General features: G+C 40.2%; 1 protein-coding gene across 1 annotated transcript in view; it reads left to right on the top strand.

The window, feature by feature from the left end:
• The first annotated feature begins 471 nt into the window (after nt 1–471).
• PDZRN4 (PDZ domain containing ring finger 4) overlaps nt 472–16,589 on the top strand; it is a 273,218-nt gene continuing 257,100 nt past the window's right edge. The window contains exon 1 of the mRNA XM_071733598.1: nt 472–568. The gene's annotated coding sequence lies outside the window, so the exon portion shown is untranslated. The remainder of the gene's footprint in view (nt 569–16,589) is intronic.

The following is a 16,589-nucleotide window of genomic DNA, read 5'->3' as shown; positions in this document are numbered from 1 at the left end:
CCAAAAAAGTTATAATTCCTGAGGGGATGTGGCCCTGTCCTCCCACCTAACACCAGCCCCTGCTCGCAGGAAAGTGAGGGTCATAGGGCAGGAAAAGAGCAGGCAAAATGGAGCCTGACCGAATAGCTGGGGCCCCTGGTGGGGGGCAGCCCAGTGTCCCATCCAGACAAGGGGCAGACCATGGGACTTCTCTCTGTGGAGTCTCCATCCAACATTGAGGAGCAGGCAGGATCCCAGCTGGCAGCAGCCAGGATTCCATGGTTCCCTTCTGCAGGAGGTGCGTGTGAGGGAACTGGCAGTGGGACCCCGCTCCTCCTGGCCCACAGCTCCATGTTGTAATTACACCGTGGAAAGAGCCGCTCATCGCCCGTGGCCAGTGCCAAGCCTGCTTCCTACTGTGTCAAGGAGCTCCCCGAGAGAGACCTGGGCTCTCCTCCACACCCAGCCAAGCCCAGATCATTGAGAAATTTTCCATGCAACCAGAAAGCTCCTGCAGAGCTGCACGATCCCTCCTGGGAAGCGGATTCGCCTGAGTTGGGTTCGATAGAGAGGCCAGGCCAGGACAGAGGTGAGTGTGGCAGGGAGAGGGGTCACAAGGGTTGGCTCTGAATCTGCTGTCTTTTTTGTCCCTTGGGAAAAGCTGCTCTACCCTGGGGTGACCTCTGAATAGTTTCTGATCTCTGCTTGCAAATGGGCTACCAGAAGCCTTTTTGGAGTGAGTGACATAGCTCATGGGGGACCCATGGGTCCCCACTCTGAAGCTGCCATCCTGCTTTTCTCCTTGCTGGGGCAGAGGGAGAGGCAGGAGTGGAGTGATGGGCTTGGGCAACAGAAGTAACGTTTTGCAGCACATCACCTTCTGCAGGGCTGGCATGGGCTTCAGACAGGGCTGAGCAGACAGAGGCTGCAGGTTCATGATGCTTTCTGGGTGAGGAAATGTGTGCTTGAGCACCGTGGTGGCTTTTGGGGTGTTCTGTGCCTCCCTGGTGCTATCGCAGGCACTCCAGCAACTGTGCTATGTGCTGCTTCACTGATGATACGATCTGGAAAGATGTGGTTCAGCATTTAGGTTGCAGAGTTTATCAGTATTACATTGTCCTTTTCCAGCATCTGAGTATCTGTAGATTCTGTCTCAAATTCCTGGCTCTCTCAGCTGGATGGTGTGTGTGCCTAATGCCCTAAGCAGGAAGGAAGAGAGCTTTAAAAGAGGTATAATTAAGTATATCGGTGCAATGTGTTATGTGCTTTGCATTATTTACTAGTGAAAGATGACAGTCTGCATGGAAAGATGTCAGGCAGGGCACAGGACCTGTAAAGAGGTCTGGCTCCTCCAGCAGTGCCTCAGTGGTTAGAATAAAAAATCCACAAAACTCAGTGGGTATGATATTGAGCTTGAAATAGGAGCAATCTAAGAAGTCCCCCTCCTGGGGTCCAACACACCTGGAAATAAAAATACTCTGAAATAATCACTGGTTTATTTAATCTGCAGTCGAATGGCATGTTCAGCTTCAGATCTAGCTCTGACATCTTTTGAACTTGAGGGTCACTGTTTTCCTCCTTAAACACTCTAGTAGGAGTCCTACCAAAAGTTATACCAAGCCCTGTACAGACTAATGCACATTAGCTTTTATACTCACTTCAGAAATACCACTGTCTTACTCTTGATTACTTGCTCTGGTAGGGATGGGCTCACAGGCATTACAGCAATGTATTTTATTCAGGTAAATGGACTCCTTCAGACATATTTATGAGGAACATCCATCTTGAAAGACATTTAAAGTATTTTCAGCTCTAGGTTTACTATCCAATTGGTCATATGAAAAAATGTGATATCCCCTATTTTTTTTCTAAGCCATTCCTTATTTTCATTCTTATGGTTTCAGGATCCCTGTATAATATGACACTTGTAACTGTGATTTATGGCTTTAGGTGAACAATATGCTGTATGTGGTGTTAATTGCACTGGATGGAATCCAGAGGCATTAAAATGCTTGTCTTCCCTCTTCAGTGCTAATGAGCTTTGATTTCTAACCTGTCAGCAGGGATTATTTATTAGAGCATCCTGTTTGTGATTCTCCACAGTAGCTCGAGTGTCAACATTGTCATCCAAGCACCCCCTCTTCCTTCCTCCCCTACATGGTATTGACACAAGAGAAAAATTACTTTGTGCTGAGACTTGGCTTAGGCAGTGTTTCAGCTCCCGCGTCAGGCAATAAGGGTGGAATGGGAATAAAGACAGTAGTTAAGGGATGGCTGCTAAAAGAGGAACTGGTCAGCTTTGGGGAAAATAGACCTTTTAATGATACTCCTGATTACAGAATGAGATATTAAGCATTTGTTTTGGAGTGGATGGAGTAATTTTGTCCATAGTTTTGAGGAGGTGGTGAGAAATCCATAGTTCCTAACATCTGGTAGTAGCTCTGAAGGAATTTCCTTTTTTGGTTTTATGGCAGTCATTTACTCTCCCTACTTAGGTTTCACATTTCCAAGACAGGGCTAAATGTTTCTTACTTCTCTCAGGTAAGGTGGACTTGGCAGTGCTGAGTTGGACTCGATGACCTTAAAGGTCTTTTCCAACCAGAATGATTCTAAGAATAGGTGAGTTGGTTAATGCCCACAGAAGAGGGACTAAGTAAACCTAAGTACTGCCTTTCATAAGAAGCCTGGACCTTTTTTGCTTCGTTATAAAAAAAAAGAAAGCTTTCAATTTTTCTGTCAGTTTGTGCATTATCTCACGCAAGTCTATCTAATGTTTATCAGTATTTCTATCAAACATCTCCATTGAATAGCAAAACAAGTGCATATACTAAAAAGAAATTAAGAAGGAATTAAACCTTACATTATGTCAGTGTGTTAAAAGTTTAAAAATTATACAATGAGCAGAGAGAATGTGTAGGAAAGAAAATATAACAAATATAAATTCAGCTGTGAAGTGTTTCTTATAATATGCCCTCTGATATCACCAAATGCAATATGTTCTGCTGCAGATTTAACTGAAAAATAGGAATTAAAAAAAATATTAATAATTAGGGTAGCTGCGGTTACATCTGGTTCCTTGTATTGTAGTCAGTATAAAACTTTAGGACTTTTTTCTTAATTATCTGGTTAATCTGTAAGTTTCTTCCATTTTTTGAAAGCCTGAATGTTTATGTCTCCTACATGTTTACATTTTTAACTATGCAGTTATAATGTTGTATTGATATAGGGGTTTTTAAATTTTAATTGCCATGTTTGTTTTGATTAAAACCAACCTGTCTGCACTTAATAAGATGAACAATTAAATATTCTCAGCAAGATTCATATTGTGCCAGCTGAGAGTCCTCAGAAGAATTTTTTTTTATATGTTGCTTTTAATTACATTCCTTTCCCAAGCGATTATATCCTCATATAGGCCCCATTCCTGCAAGCTATCCTGGCAAAGAAGCAGAAAGTTAAAGGCAGAAAAGTGCTGGGAAGGACTGCCAGGGGAAAAAAAAACCTTTTGTTCAAAACAGTGGGATGCCAGGAAAAATGTAAGCCTTGCAAAGGCATCTCTCTGGAGACAAACAAAGCAAACCAAAACCAAACCAAAACCAAAACCATCAAAAACCACAACACAAAACAAAACAAGACAAAACAAACAAAAAAAATCCCAACAAACAAAAAAAATCCCAACAACAACAACAAAACAAAACAAATAAAAACTCGAATTGTTTTGGAGGAAAGAGGAAGCAGTAGGCTGTAGTTATCACCCTGGAAAATATAGGGAATTGTCAAGAGGATCTCCTGGAGGACGTGAAGGACATATGGAGTACAGGAGGGGTCCTTCTTTTGTGGTCACAACTACAGTGTGCCAGGGGCTGAGCCTCCAGGGTTCCTCTTTTAGCACCACAGGGTCAGAGTTCCTCTGTTACATTGGGAGAGAGGTGCAAAGGTGGCACAGTGCCCCCATGGGAGAGTGCAGAGAGGTGCTGTGATGTCCAGGAAGAGCCAGGGCTCATGGTTGGAAGGACATGAACTGAGTGGAGGAAAAGCTGGTAGGGAAAAGTCCACCTCTGGTCACCCAGAGTTTTACCTATAAAAAACCAAAACTCCTGTAGGAATATGTTTCCCACAGACAAGTTAAATTCCTGGTACACTTACATTGTGAAAGGACATTTGCACCCACTTTCAGCAGCTGAAGGAGTAAATTGTGGTGAAACCAAGTCCTGTTCCATGCCAGAAGTAAACCTGTTAGGAACCTTTGCAGGACTTTTCAAGTTACAGGTGTTGGGAGAGAGGCACAATCGTAGCCAGAGCTGATATCTGCCAATAGCTGCTCATTACCAGTCAACACAGATGATGAGCTTCTATTATCCCACTCAATGGAGCCAAGAAACCAAACAAGGAGAGTTTTAAAAGTATAGATTTTAGCATTAGGACTATTCCAGTTTACTCACTGTACACATGCATAAGCCAAACCTCTTCAATGTACCTTTCCTGCACTTGTCCTTATTCCTCCAGCTCAGACTGAAGACTGAAACACTCTTGGTGATAAAATTAGTATCTTACTTCATTATTGAAAGTGTCCTGAATTTTAGCTACTCAATATTTAAAAAGAAAATGGTTCTCTTGTCTTTATTTGGTGTATATGCAGCTTGGCAGGTCTAAGCATGATGAGATTTAATTAAAAAAATAACAGGGTTCATGTTTTCAGGTATTTCTTTTCCCTAGCAATCTGAACTAGACAGCAATATCTGGTTGAGGGCTTCTTTCCTTTTAATGCAAATTGCATGATTCTGGGGGGCCAAGCCATGGCTAAAAATTATGATGGCTTAGAGAAATTTATTATTTTTAAAGATTCTTACACATTTCTGCCTTCCTGTTGGAGTTACTACTTAGTTAGACCTTGGTAATGTAAACAGTTCATTTCACATTCTGCAAAAATGCAGTAATGGAATCAGGATCAACCTCACATTAGGAATGCCTGATTAGGAATGCTTGCTAATGATGACCCCTAAATCCTTGACTTGGTTCTTGATTTCCAAAATACAGTCACTCTTCTATTAAAGTAACCTACATTCTTGATTTCAAGGTTAATAGCATTACATTAACTGTATTCAAGTGCATGTTGTTCAAATGAGCTCTATTTATCATTCAATGCAGATTGCTCCCAAGTGTCACCTCTTTATTTAACAGATAGGAGTCATAATATACTTTTTTGGTAATATTTTTAAAGCAGAGCTACCTCATAAGCACTAATGAGCTTGGCTGAATGCATATATGAGAACACAAGGAAGGAAATTATGCAAATTTTAAACCTTTCTTAAATTCTTCCTTTGACTTTTCACAGATGAAAAATAGCTTTTACTGGGTGAGATGGTGTTGCCTTTATGCAAATAATTCTGGGGGATGTCTGGAATAATTTGCCCACTTCTTGATCAGGTTTTTCAAGGAGTGCAGCCAGTGTTGTGATCTTCACCTCAGGTCTAGTGTCTTAGACTGTAAAAAACAAACAGAAATGAACTTTTTTTCCTAATTTTGCAGTGATTTTCTCCCTGCTAAGTGGTTCCTACTCATGTCATTTCAATGAAGAGACAGATGCTTGGCAATTTTTGATTTCTTCAAGCACTCAGTGCATCTGCTAGAGCAAATATTACCAAAAGTGAGTTCAGAGCTGCTGTGCCATATTAGAAATGGGGAAACAAATTTCATTCACTTAGTTGCTTCCCATGAGAAAGCTGTAGCACATGAATACAGGTATGGACATAGGGACCTCTCTCAGAAACAAGGGTTCTGAAAGCTGGGCAATCACACCTCCTTCTGTAGCCAAAGGTGCAGGAGAGATCAGGCCCCCATTCTGGGAGCTGAACATGAGGGCCAAGGTTATTTTCTAGCAAAAAGTGTTTTTCTGGAGCAGCAAACTCAGCAATAAACTGAGGAGGTAGAGGAGAATTGTCCTTATGGTAAATGTTTTACAGAATGAATGTAAAGTCGTCTTTTTTCCTTAAGTATCACTGCAATAACAAGACAAGAATGCATTATTAGTAGCAGTATTATTTCATTCCTCTGATGCACTAATGCATCTTTAAATCAAATTCCTTAAGTGGGCAGAGGTGAAGAGCATAGGTATCTCTGTATCTATTATCCAGGTGTATCACATATGGACTTAGAAAGAAGCATGCACTTTGTCTGGTTTCCTCCTTTCTTCTACCCTTCATCATTGTTATTAGATATATTTGCTGTGCACAGCAAGAAGAGGAGCAAAGCAGCTGAGTCATTACACCCTGCAGGTTTGTACTGCTCAAAAATAAAGATGATAGAACTGCAGTAATATAGCATGGAAGCAGAAGCATGAAAGCCAGTGTGCACTAAAATTAAGGCAGTGATAAATAATTCAGAAAGTAAATTAAATTTCTGGGTTAAATCATATATTTAGTATATATTAATGCTCAAGGAGACATAGTACACCTACATCCACTTGTATATGAATTATTTTTGTGATCTGCTGAATACAGATGTCCTTTAGTCACATAAAAAATCAGAATGGGGCATCTTAGGTTTATAGCCTTTGCACTGTGCTGTAGCTGAGATTTTTAATTTTCCTCATTTGACTATGGTTCCCAGACTGAAAAATTTTCCCCTGGTAAATAATTCAGATTCTCTTCCTGTGACTGCAACACAAGCCTGCTTTTCTACCTGCCAGCACTTATGTTTACAGCACAGTATGTAAAAGAGTGCCCAAATTAAAAGATTTATTAAAATTATTACTATGAGAAACTTAGAATGTAGTGGGTACCATTTCTTTGTTGTAAATGTTCTTCCATAACTTCATTTTGGAGATACTTTTCTTCCAATACAAGTCATCCACAAGGCTACAAAGCAGATACTGACACTCTGCTCCTGATCATCTGGTATTACATATCAAATCTGAAAAGGACTTGAAATTTCCCTGTTGAAGTGATTTGTGTCATGTACAGGAACTCTTTCCCAGGACTTGTTGGAGAGCAAGGGAGGTGACCAGATAGTTCAAGTCTTGAGTGTGTATCTTTTTACTACAAATGAACTTTTCACTTACTGAACACAAAACTATAATGCACAACCTCTGAGTGAGGGACATCACCCCAAAGTTCCACATGCAGAGGTGACCTTTTTTTACTGTAAAAAAAGTCGACTCCAGTCCCAGGTCCTGTGGAAGGGGACAGTGCTGCAGGCCATAGCTCTTCCCTAGCAGGCAGAAGGGCTGAAGAAATGCTGTGAGGGTCACAGAGGGACAATGCCATGGGATGGGGAACCATGGGCAGCTGTGGTGGGGATGGAGCAGGAGCAATCTTCAGAGTAGTGACAGTGGCAGTAGTGCTGCAGGGATGGGTAGCAGCTGATGAAGCAGCTGCAGAGCACTGGATTGGGGGTGGCAATTGGCTGGGATGAGCTGAAGCCATGGAAAGCATATTTGTGTAAAGATGGAGCTCATGAGTGGGTCTTGTGTATAGAAACAGAGCTGTGAATGCTTTAGCTGAAAGAGGTAACAGACCTCATATATTTCATACCCTTCCAGAAAGAGATCTACTTGCTAATCCTCCAAGCCTTGGCAGTTAGCTGTGAGTGGTGTATAATCAGGTAGCAGCTAGCTATTGCCTCACTCAGCTGAAAGAGGCATTTCAGGACTAAACACACCTAGGAACAGCAGTAATGTCATCTAGTGATAGGCAAACAGATTTTCTAAGGTGTCTTTTAAATTATTATTCTTCCCCAGCTCCCACAAAATAAAAAAAGGAACTGTTTACTTAAGCCTTTCTTTCTGAATTTTTTATTCACCCAGGAAATATTGCTTGCTCCTAAACCCCCTGTTTGATTTAGTTTCCTGAATCTGAGCAGTGTGAAGAAAGACTTTAGTTTTTCTGATAAAAGTCTCTAGAAAAATGAAGCTGTCACATTTGCTGCCTGACACTGCCAGGCATATATTCAGCAGCAAGGATACAAAAGCTTTTATCCCAATGCTTGTAAAAATAGTCCTCAGTCCCACATCTAAATCTGAGCAGACACTGGGATTTGCCCTCATGCAGTTATTGGAAAAAAAGGGGGCATACATTATAATAGATCTCTGACAAGACCTCCAATGCTGATGTTAATGGAATGTTTTTTCCAAGATCCATTTTCAGTGTTGTTCCTCTCTGCTTGTCCAATGTGAATACTCCTGAGAACTGGGAGATGACAAGAATTAATGCTGTTTGCATTAACCTGATCTTTATTGTCACTTAATTAACCATGATTAATGTCAGGAGGCGAAGGAGAAACATCAGGAGATTTTCAACAGCTCCCTACTGACGAGTTCAGAAAAAACCCAAGTAGTGGCATTGCAATGTTGATTACAATAAAGTCCAGCCAAAAGATGCATTGTTTTGAACGCAAGATTTCTTCTTCAGCCTCTGAAAGCATCCTGGTAAACTGCCAGTGATAATAACCCTAGAAATGTCAAAAATGCAAGCAGTCTCCCCAGATTAAAAAACAAAGGAGAAAATATTACCCAGAATCACTCACTAGTCATGAACCTGCGTAAACTATATTTGGGTAATAGATTCTCAGTGATTTCAGGAAAACACAGACCAGTTTTGTACTGACACTCTTCCTTATTAATCTCACACATTTGATACACTAAGCCATTAGTTGTCCTAATCCACTGCCAAAAATAAGTCCATATGTTGATTTCAATACCTGATAGATCTCACAAAGTAGACCAAGGAGCTGTAGGTTGTGGGCAGGCAGACCAATAGATGTAGCAGGTTGGGCACTCTAACTGAATTTCTGGAAACATCTAAGCTCTCCAAGAAGTCTTTTTCAAATCATTCCAAGGTGAAAAATGAAAGAAATAAAAATAAAATTAAGATTGATATTGGAACTTTCTTGAGTTCTTTGGGAAATCCTGATGGCAGGGTGAGTTTCTGATGGCTTCCTTTGCCAGGTGATGATCTAATCTGAAAAAATGAGGTAAAGGGCATGATTTGAAAATAGACAGAAAACTGATGAATTATTTTCATCAGTGGATGTGACCATATAATCTTTCTAAAGGTTAAAGACAAAGCTTGCACATCAGTTCTTTTCATCTGTTTTTTTCTTGCTGTCTTGTGGTCTGAGAGCTCCATGAAGGATCTCTTACTCTGTTTCCTTACATAGTAGTGTGTGGGGGCAAGGAGGGGGGAGGAAAGAAGTTTGAATTTCTAAGCAGTGAGCTCTAGAGTGGAAGCAGCTCAAGGCAATGGTTGGGTGGGACTTCCCTCTCTTTCCCACAAGAGTCTTTGCTGTTTTATAAACCCCTGTTCCTACTTCCTTCTGGGGCAGAGAGGAAATGTTAGATCAGAGTTCCTCACCAGCAAAGGAGGAATGGAAAAGCTTTTTTACCTGGCCTTTTGAAGTCTCTCTAGGTGGTCTTGCATTGCATTGAGAACTGACCTTTCAAAATAAATTTTTGTTTATGGAGAAGACATTTTTACACACACACATTAGCATGGTACAGAGAGCAAAAGCACAAACTATCAAGAAGGCTGATCTAGTCCAGCCAGTGAAACCAGGGGTATGTGCTCTCCTTTTGTCCTCATTTGACCAAATTATTTCATATGCAGGGGGGAAATTATTTTGCTGAAAACCCATGTGGAGAACAATAATCCTGCTATGACTATGTCCTTCGAGGAACTTTCTGGTTTACTCAAGGACTGAGAGCTCTCTTTTTTGAAAAGCTTTCCCCTGTCTATTCATTTCATTTCGAGTTTCATGGAAGGAAAGAAAACATTTTTTGTTATAGCTGAAGAAAAAGGAAATGGCTGAAGGGATAAAACTGTCACGGGTGACCACTAACTGATGTCATTCTCCTCAAGCATTCAGCAGAGCAATCATTTTAGAGAGAAACAATTTGCAAGTAGCACCATGTTTTCACTGGACTACAGCCTTGCCATTTGTAATATCAACCTATGGTCTTTGGTTGTGAGGTCTGGTGCCCTTGGTGGGTTTTAGTGGAGTCCATTGGGCTAGTCACATTGGCTTTCAGAGCATTTCCATCAGAGCCACATAATTATAACATGCTTTGTCATCTGGCCAGCCTGGAGAGAGTAATTAGGATGAGTCATGTGAATTAGAACTTGATATTTCATAGTATCGTTGGTGGTTTTCAAACAGATTTTTCTTTCTCCTTCTTTCCTCTGTCTTTGAATACACTGGTTTCTGTTTTCCTTAAGTCAAGGAGATAAAGCAGTCTGTCATCCCCCTCTCAGTCCCCAGTCTGCATGTGGAAACCATTGCACAACACGGTAGCAGAGTGAAAAGGTGTCATCTAAGTGTGTGCCAGGCCTTTGTCTGATGGCTAAATGCCATAGAAGGACATTTTATTGCTTGCTCAACATTTATGTAATTGTTTCTAAAATTACAACCTTGGTCAAATGATTTCTGATTTAATAGCAAGAATGATCTTACACAATTTTGAATCCTCATTCTAAATAATTATACTGCTGTGAACATGACCCTTTCCTTCTCCAGTAAAAAAAATAAATCGAATGTTGTGCATCCAAGGGTCTGGAATAACAAAACAGGACACTTCAAATTTAGTTTTAGCTAACAAATAAAAATATTTCCATCAGCAGCTTTAATTATCAGCATTTAATTGATCAGCAAAGCTTTGTCCTCAAAGGTTTTCAGAGCTTCATTTTTTCTTTCCGAAATAATGCAAAACCTGTTCTTACCAAACTGAGACCCATCATGGACAGTCAGACCCATGACTGACCAACACAGAAAACAGGGTAGATCTAATTCAGGCCTCATAAATCCAGTGAAAGATGAAATGTAGTGCTGGTTCTACATTTCAATGTATCTATAACCAAACCCACCCAAAAGGTGGCATACTGAATGGGAGAAAAAGCCTGAAATTTTCTTTTCCACCCTCCATACCTGCTTTCAGCTGTCAACCATACTGACAAAGGTGCAACATTTCCTCAGAGATCTCTGGAGTATTTCTTTTAGCCTTGTGTCAGGGTGGAACCTGTCATGAGGGCTTCCAAGGCAGTGATTATGAAAGATAGGAACTGCAATTGTAGACAGGTGTTGAGTTGACTGCTGGTTGAAAACATAGATACCTAAATATGAAAGATGAGACTGCATATCAGTAACGGGGCAACACAATCCTTTGATCCAGTGTACGTCAATTTTTTTTCTGTGGCAATTAAATTTAGATTTTTTTAATACCAGTTTGTCTTAAAGTGACTGCAAGTTTATCTAAAACATAATTTATGGTATTCCTGGGCTGAGAAAGTCAGCTAGGCGTGGATTAATGCCCAGTGTGTGTTCCCAGCTACAATTTCTGTAATATCAGCAATGCTTTGAACAAAGTTTCATAATTATTGTAGTATTTGGTTTCTAGATATTTGTGCAAACATTGTTTTTACAAGCAGAATTTTTCTCATAGATGCTGCTCTAAATTTTGGTACACTCTTGCCTTCTTTCAGCTCAGGGTTGTTTCTGTGCAAATATTTAAACCTTGATTAGACTTTGTCTCTCAGTTAAAGCAGGTCAATGTATAATACATAGAATATTATGGCAGTTCAGTCATGCTAGCTTGATAATTTTTTGCTGTGTGCAAAACCAGTCACTGTTCCCTTCTTGCCTGTGAAAGCAGCTTGCTTGCTCATCATAAATGATGTGCTGTCTATAGAGGGCGAGGCAAAAGGCACATCATTGCAGAAATGTGAAGAAGAAAGGCTACAGACAAAATTTCATTTCTGGGCTTAGCCATAAATATTTGTTTCTAAAGACATGTAAATCATCTTTCATGATCTTCAGAAAAAGTTCCTTACATGCAGTAGGTTGGGGAGCAGGACTTTCTTCCGAGAAAGGACTTCTTTCAAGAAATCAGTGTGCTGGCCAAAGCATCGTGACAACACAGTTGTTCATGACACTAGAGAAAAATGGGTTGGGTATCTGCTATAAAGTGTATTTTTGCAGAATCTATAAAGTAATATTTTTGCAGATCTCCTTTCCTCTTGTCTCCTCTTCTCCTCTCCTTTGACCCTAGTCCAGGATCTGCTCTAGTATGTAGCAACTATAGCAAATGCAGCAATATGTGGAGCAGGACCAAAGAAAGAGGAAATGCTCCATAGGTCAGTACAACACAAGGTGAGATGTGCTCTCACATCCTCCTACCTAGGTCTCTGCTGTGCAGAACAGAAAGGATCTCCATGAAAGGAAGAAGGAAAGCCTCAAGAGTAGGAAACACTACAGCCAGCACAAGAGAAGCTGTCCCTGCTTGTTAAATCACAAGCTTGGCTGAGTCTGTTTTATTCAAATGATAGGGGGAAAAAACCTAAAAATGCAAGGCACCTAAAGAGCTTTAATACCTACAGGAGTATGAAGAGATTTGGCACTGCAGCTTTGCACTTGCATTTAGAGCTTACGCACAGCTGTGCCCTTTTTGCTGGTGAGTAGCCACCTTAGCAGAAGCCTTTCACTGTTTCTTTAGGAACAAGGGAAACCTCTTTCACCAGAGACCCAGTCCTACATTGCTGGAAATTGCAGCTCTGCCCCATGCTTATGAGGAGACATGAAGAGATTTTGCATGTGACAATTCATGGGCTTTGCTAGAAGCATACTGGGGATCTGGCCAGGTCATCCCAGGAAAGGAGAAGTTATAAACCCTTGGGGATTTGTGATTACTGAAACTCAACTGTAATACAAAGCACTGGGCTAATGCCAAGCATAATAGATGTATTGTTGCCTGCAGGGCTTATCTTAGATGTATAACCCAGATCTTTAAGATTTTTTTGTGTTCTGATTCCTATTTTTTTCTAGTTCAAATTTCCTTAAATGGAAATCAGTAATCTGGGTTTAATGTGAGTGAATACAATTGCTCTATTTGTTCCTTTGACTGTATGAATACTATTTATTTCTGCTTCATGGTCCAATCTACATAGCTCCCCACAACCACTTTGTTTCTGGTTCAGACTGTGCCCTTATCAAATCTGCCTGCCATATAAAAATGTGGGGTTTTGTTTCTGGGCCTCATCCAAAGGCCACTGAAGTCAAAAGGTTCAAGAAAGGTTCAGCACCAATTATCACTACTACTTCCAGCCACGTTCTTTTCATAGAGCATGTTCTGATTTTATAGTGCTGTTCTCTTTTGCCAATATTAAAGCTCCATCATAGTGCAGTGCAATGTATTTAACATTCAGATTTTGATTTTCCTTTTTATAAGTAACATTTTTTTATTCATCGAATTCCTTATCTTGCCAGGATGGTATGTGAAGCCAGTGAGTCTAATGATAAATTACAGAGCAAAAATGGAACTTTAGTTCTTTATGTCAATGAGTAATGTTTTGCTGCATAAATATTACTGTGAAATATATCCTTGATTTACTGAGTCTGCACTAAAACAGATGAGTAACATTTGTTTGATAGCATTTAAAGAAATTTCAGTCCATTATCTTTTATGACATGTGGGAAATTGGCATTCAGAAAAATGTTTGGTTCACCCTCACCATTAAACTCTATTTTTTGGAAAAAGAATGGTAAAAACATTGATATAATTTCATTAAATCTGTAAAGTGATGTCTCTCATAAAAGATTTTTTTTCCTCTTTATTCATTGCATTTAAGCCTGAGAACACAATCTTCTGAATGTCTCATTTTGGGTTGCTGTTAAAGTTCCTTATTAATCTTTGCAGTCTTCAATTCCCATGTGCTACAAGCCATCATTCAAAAAAAATCTGCACTTAATAAATTAAAGAAATTATCTGTACTTGCCTCTGATCCATTTGAAGGGAAGAGGCCAAACAAGCTCCACATTATCACAAGAGTTTTAAAGTTCACAGGACACAGTGGGAGTAGGAAGTAGTAGCTCTGTATGTCACAGCCCCAGATACCCAGCAGCACAGCTTGCAGTACCCAGATCAGTGCCAGCAACAGCAAGTGTCCATCAGAGGATGTCCAAAAGCCTGAGATCTCTCTATGCTGAACCTGATTTTGCCTGTAGATCCTTGGGCTCCCACTAAACTCTTCCTCTTTAAAAATACAAACAGAAATGTCTTCAGTTCAAAGCTGGGCCATTTTAAAAACACTTTCATCCTTTCTCTGTAGATGAGGAGGCAATAAACCCCAAAAAACATTTTAATTTGCTTACTAGCCTTTAATTAAACTAAATGCCAGTAAGTTCTACTACCAGTCCAAAGAAAATACTGGCTGCTGTGTATTTTTTTTAACTGTGATTGATGAATCATTTTTGTCTAACATTAGGTCATATTTGTCAGAGTTTAACTTTTTAGTTGGCAACTACACCATTAATTAGCAATATTGCTGATAACCTCTATTTTATATAACCAACAAGCTCTTTTTCCATGCAAGCTGGCAGTGGGAAACAAGAGAAGGATATTTCCTTGGTGCCACAAGTCCGGAGCAGGAATAATCAGAGAAATGCATACTACAAGGTTCTCTGGGATTACTATCTGTAAACCATGCCTTTTTTCTTGCCAGACACTATTTTATTAGGTGTTCTTATTGTGGCTTCATTATTTTCAGTTTTACAGTATACTCCTTTTACTGTTATATCTTGACTTTGCATGCTCCCAGAGTCTGCAGTGAGGTCAGTAACTTATTCCTGAGGTTGCACATGTCCTGTTGTAATTCCTTGTTTTTCAGCTTCTCACAACTCTTCCAAGATTTCTCTGCTTGTAATTAAATTTTCCATCTTATTTGCATTTTTACTTGCCCCCCCCAAGAATATTTTGGTTAAAATTGTGCTGGATTTAATCGCAAAGTATGGGATAAAGAATTTATTTCTACCTGTCTTAAAACTGCGCGTCATCTTTTTTTTTTTTTTTTTTTTTTTTTTTTTTTTTTTTTAATGTTGTAGTGTATTCTAACATTTGGGGGCTGGGAACTAAAGCTTCAGAAAAGGAAAAGGCTTCTGTCAGGAGCTTATCCTTTATTGTCACTATGAAAATTCACCACTGGTCAGCTGTGACATCCCTTTGAAACAACAGTACTTCAAACCTCTCATTAGAAAGTGGTTGGAGTTCACACACTAAAGTATCCAGAGAAGACATTACTTTCTGTTGAAGGTCTTAAAGCACAACAAAAGACTTTGCAGCCCTATGTGTGCATACATTGTCTGACTTGACATTAGTCATCCTGCATTGCATTTCCAAATCTGAAACATGGGAAAAATACAAAGTCCATGTCTCAGAGGAACTTTGTGAAGCTAGGTCACAAATGATGGTGAAGCACATACACACTGAAGTGAAAGGCATTGTAAAGAGCCCTTCAGGATGTGAATAATTCTACTTTTCCAGCACAATTTCATCAGTGAAGAAGAAAGACAGCTTGTCCCATACACTGAACAATGGAGAGAAAATAAAATTGTGTGCTGTTACTCAATAATCGAGTACAGTCAGCTTTTTGCACTGAGAAAGGAATCATGGAGGAAAAAAGGACATAAGCATGTGATGAAAGATGGCATCCTAGAGCACATGCTGTGCCTTGTTGCTTAAAAGTTGTATGGGCATTAGGTCATGCATTGTCTAACTCTTGAGCTCTTAATAATGGTCTTTAACCTAATCTCTGTTACCTATCTCACAAATGATAGGTAAAGAAGGATGTCTTTATAGTTAGAGTGCTGACCTGGGGCCTTGGGACAGCAGACTCCTTTCTGTATTCCACTACTAAAGTTTTTTGTAAAAAAAACACATAAAATTAGTGGACTTTTTTAAAATGCAGTTGATTTACTCGTTGTCTATCATATCCATTTTATGGTTTTCTTTTCAAAACTTTTTGGGAAGCTCTTGACTCTTACTCAGTATTTGTCTCTCTCAGCAGAGGCCTATAGCTGTCATTTTAAGAAAAATATTCACAGAATCGTAGAACAATTTGGGTTGGAAGGAGCCTCTAAAGGTCATCTAGTCCAACCCCCTACAGTAAGCAGGGACACCCTCAATATACATCAGGTTGTTCAGACCCTTGTCAAGCCTCAACTTGAATATCTCCAGGGATGAGGCCCCAACCACCTCCCTGGGCAATCTGTTCCATTTTTCCACTTCCCTCATGGTAAAGAACTCTTTCCTAACATCCAATCTACTCTTCTCTGGTTTAAAACCATTGCCCCTCATCCTATCACCACAGACCCTTGCAATCAGTCCATCTCCAGCCTTCCTGTGAGCCTCCTTCAGACACTGGAAGGTCACTATTAGGTCTCCCCAGAGCCTTCTTTCTCCAGGCTGAACAAGCCCAGCTCCCTCAGCCTGGATTTACAGGAGATGTGTTCCAGCCCCTGATCATTTTCAGAGCCCTCCTTTGGAGCTGCTCCATTGGATCCATGCCCTTTCCTGTATTGAGGGCTCCAGAGCTGGATGCAGTGCTCCAGGTGAGGTCTTACCAGAGCAGAGGAAGGTGGCAGAATCACCTCTTGATCTGCTGGACACACTTCTTTTGATGCAGCCCAGGATTTGATTGGCCTTCTGGGGCTGTGCTGATAATGTGGAACAAATAACAACAGTGAGCACTTTTCAAAACTTGCTGAAACTAAACAGAGCTTTTCCAGGGAATGCAGTGGCATCCATGATGGCTAAGGGAGCTTCTCTCTGAGCAAACTCCTGAGCATTGCAT

This window comes from Heliangelus exortis, chromosome 1 (assembly GCF_036169615.1).
Source record: "Heliangelus exortis chromosome 1, bHelExo1.hap1, whole genome shotgun sequence".
Lineage (NCBI taxonomy): Eukaryota > Metazoa > Chordata > Aves > Apodiformes > Trochilidae > Heliangelus > Heliangelus exortis.
The sequence above is the reverse complement of the archived record's forward strand: the minus strand, read 5'-3'. Positions and strand labels throughout refer to the sequence as shown.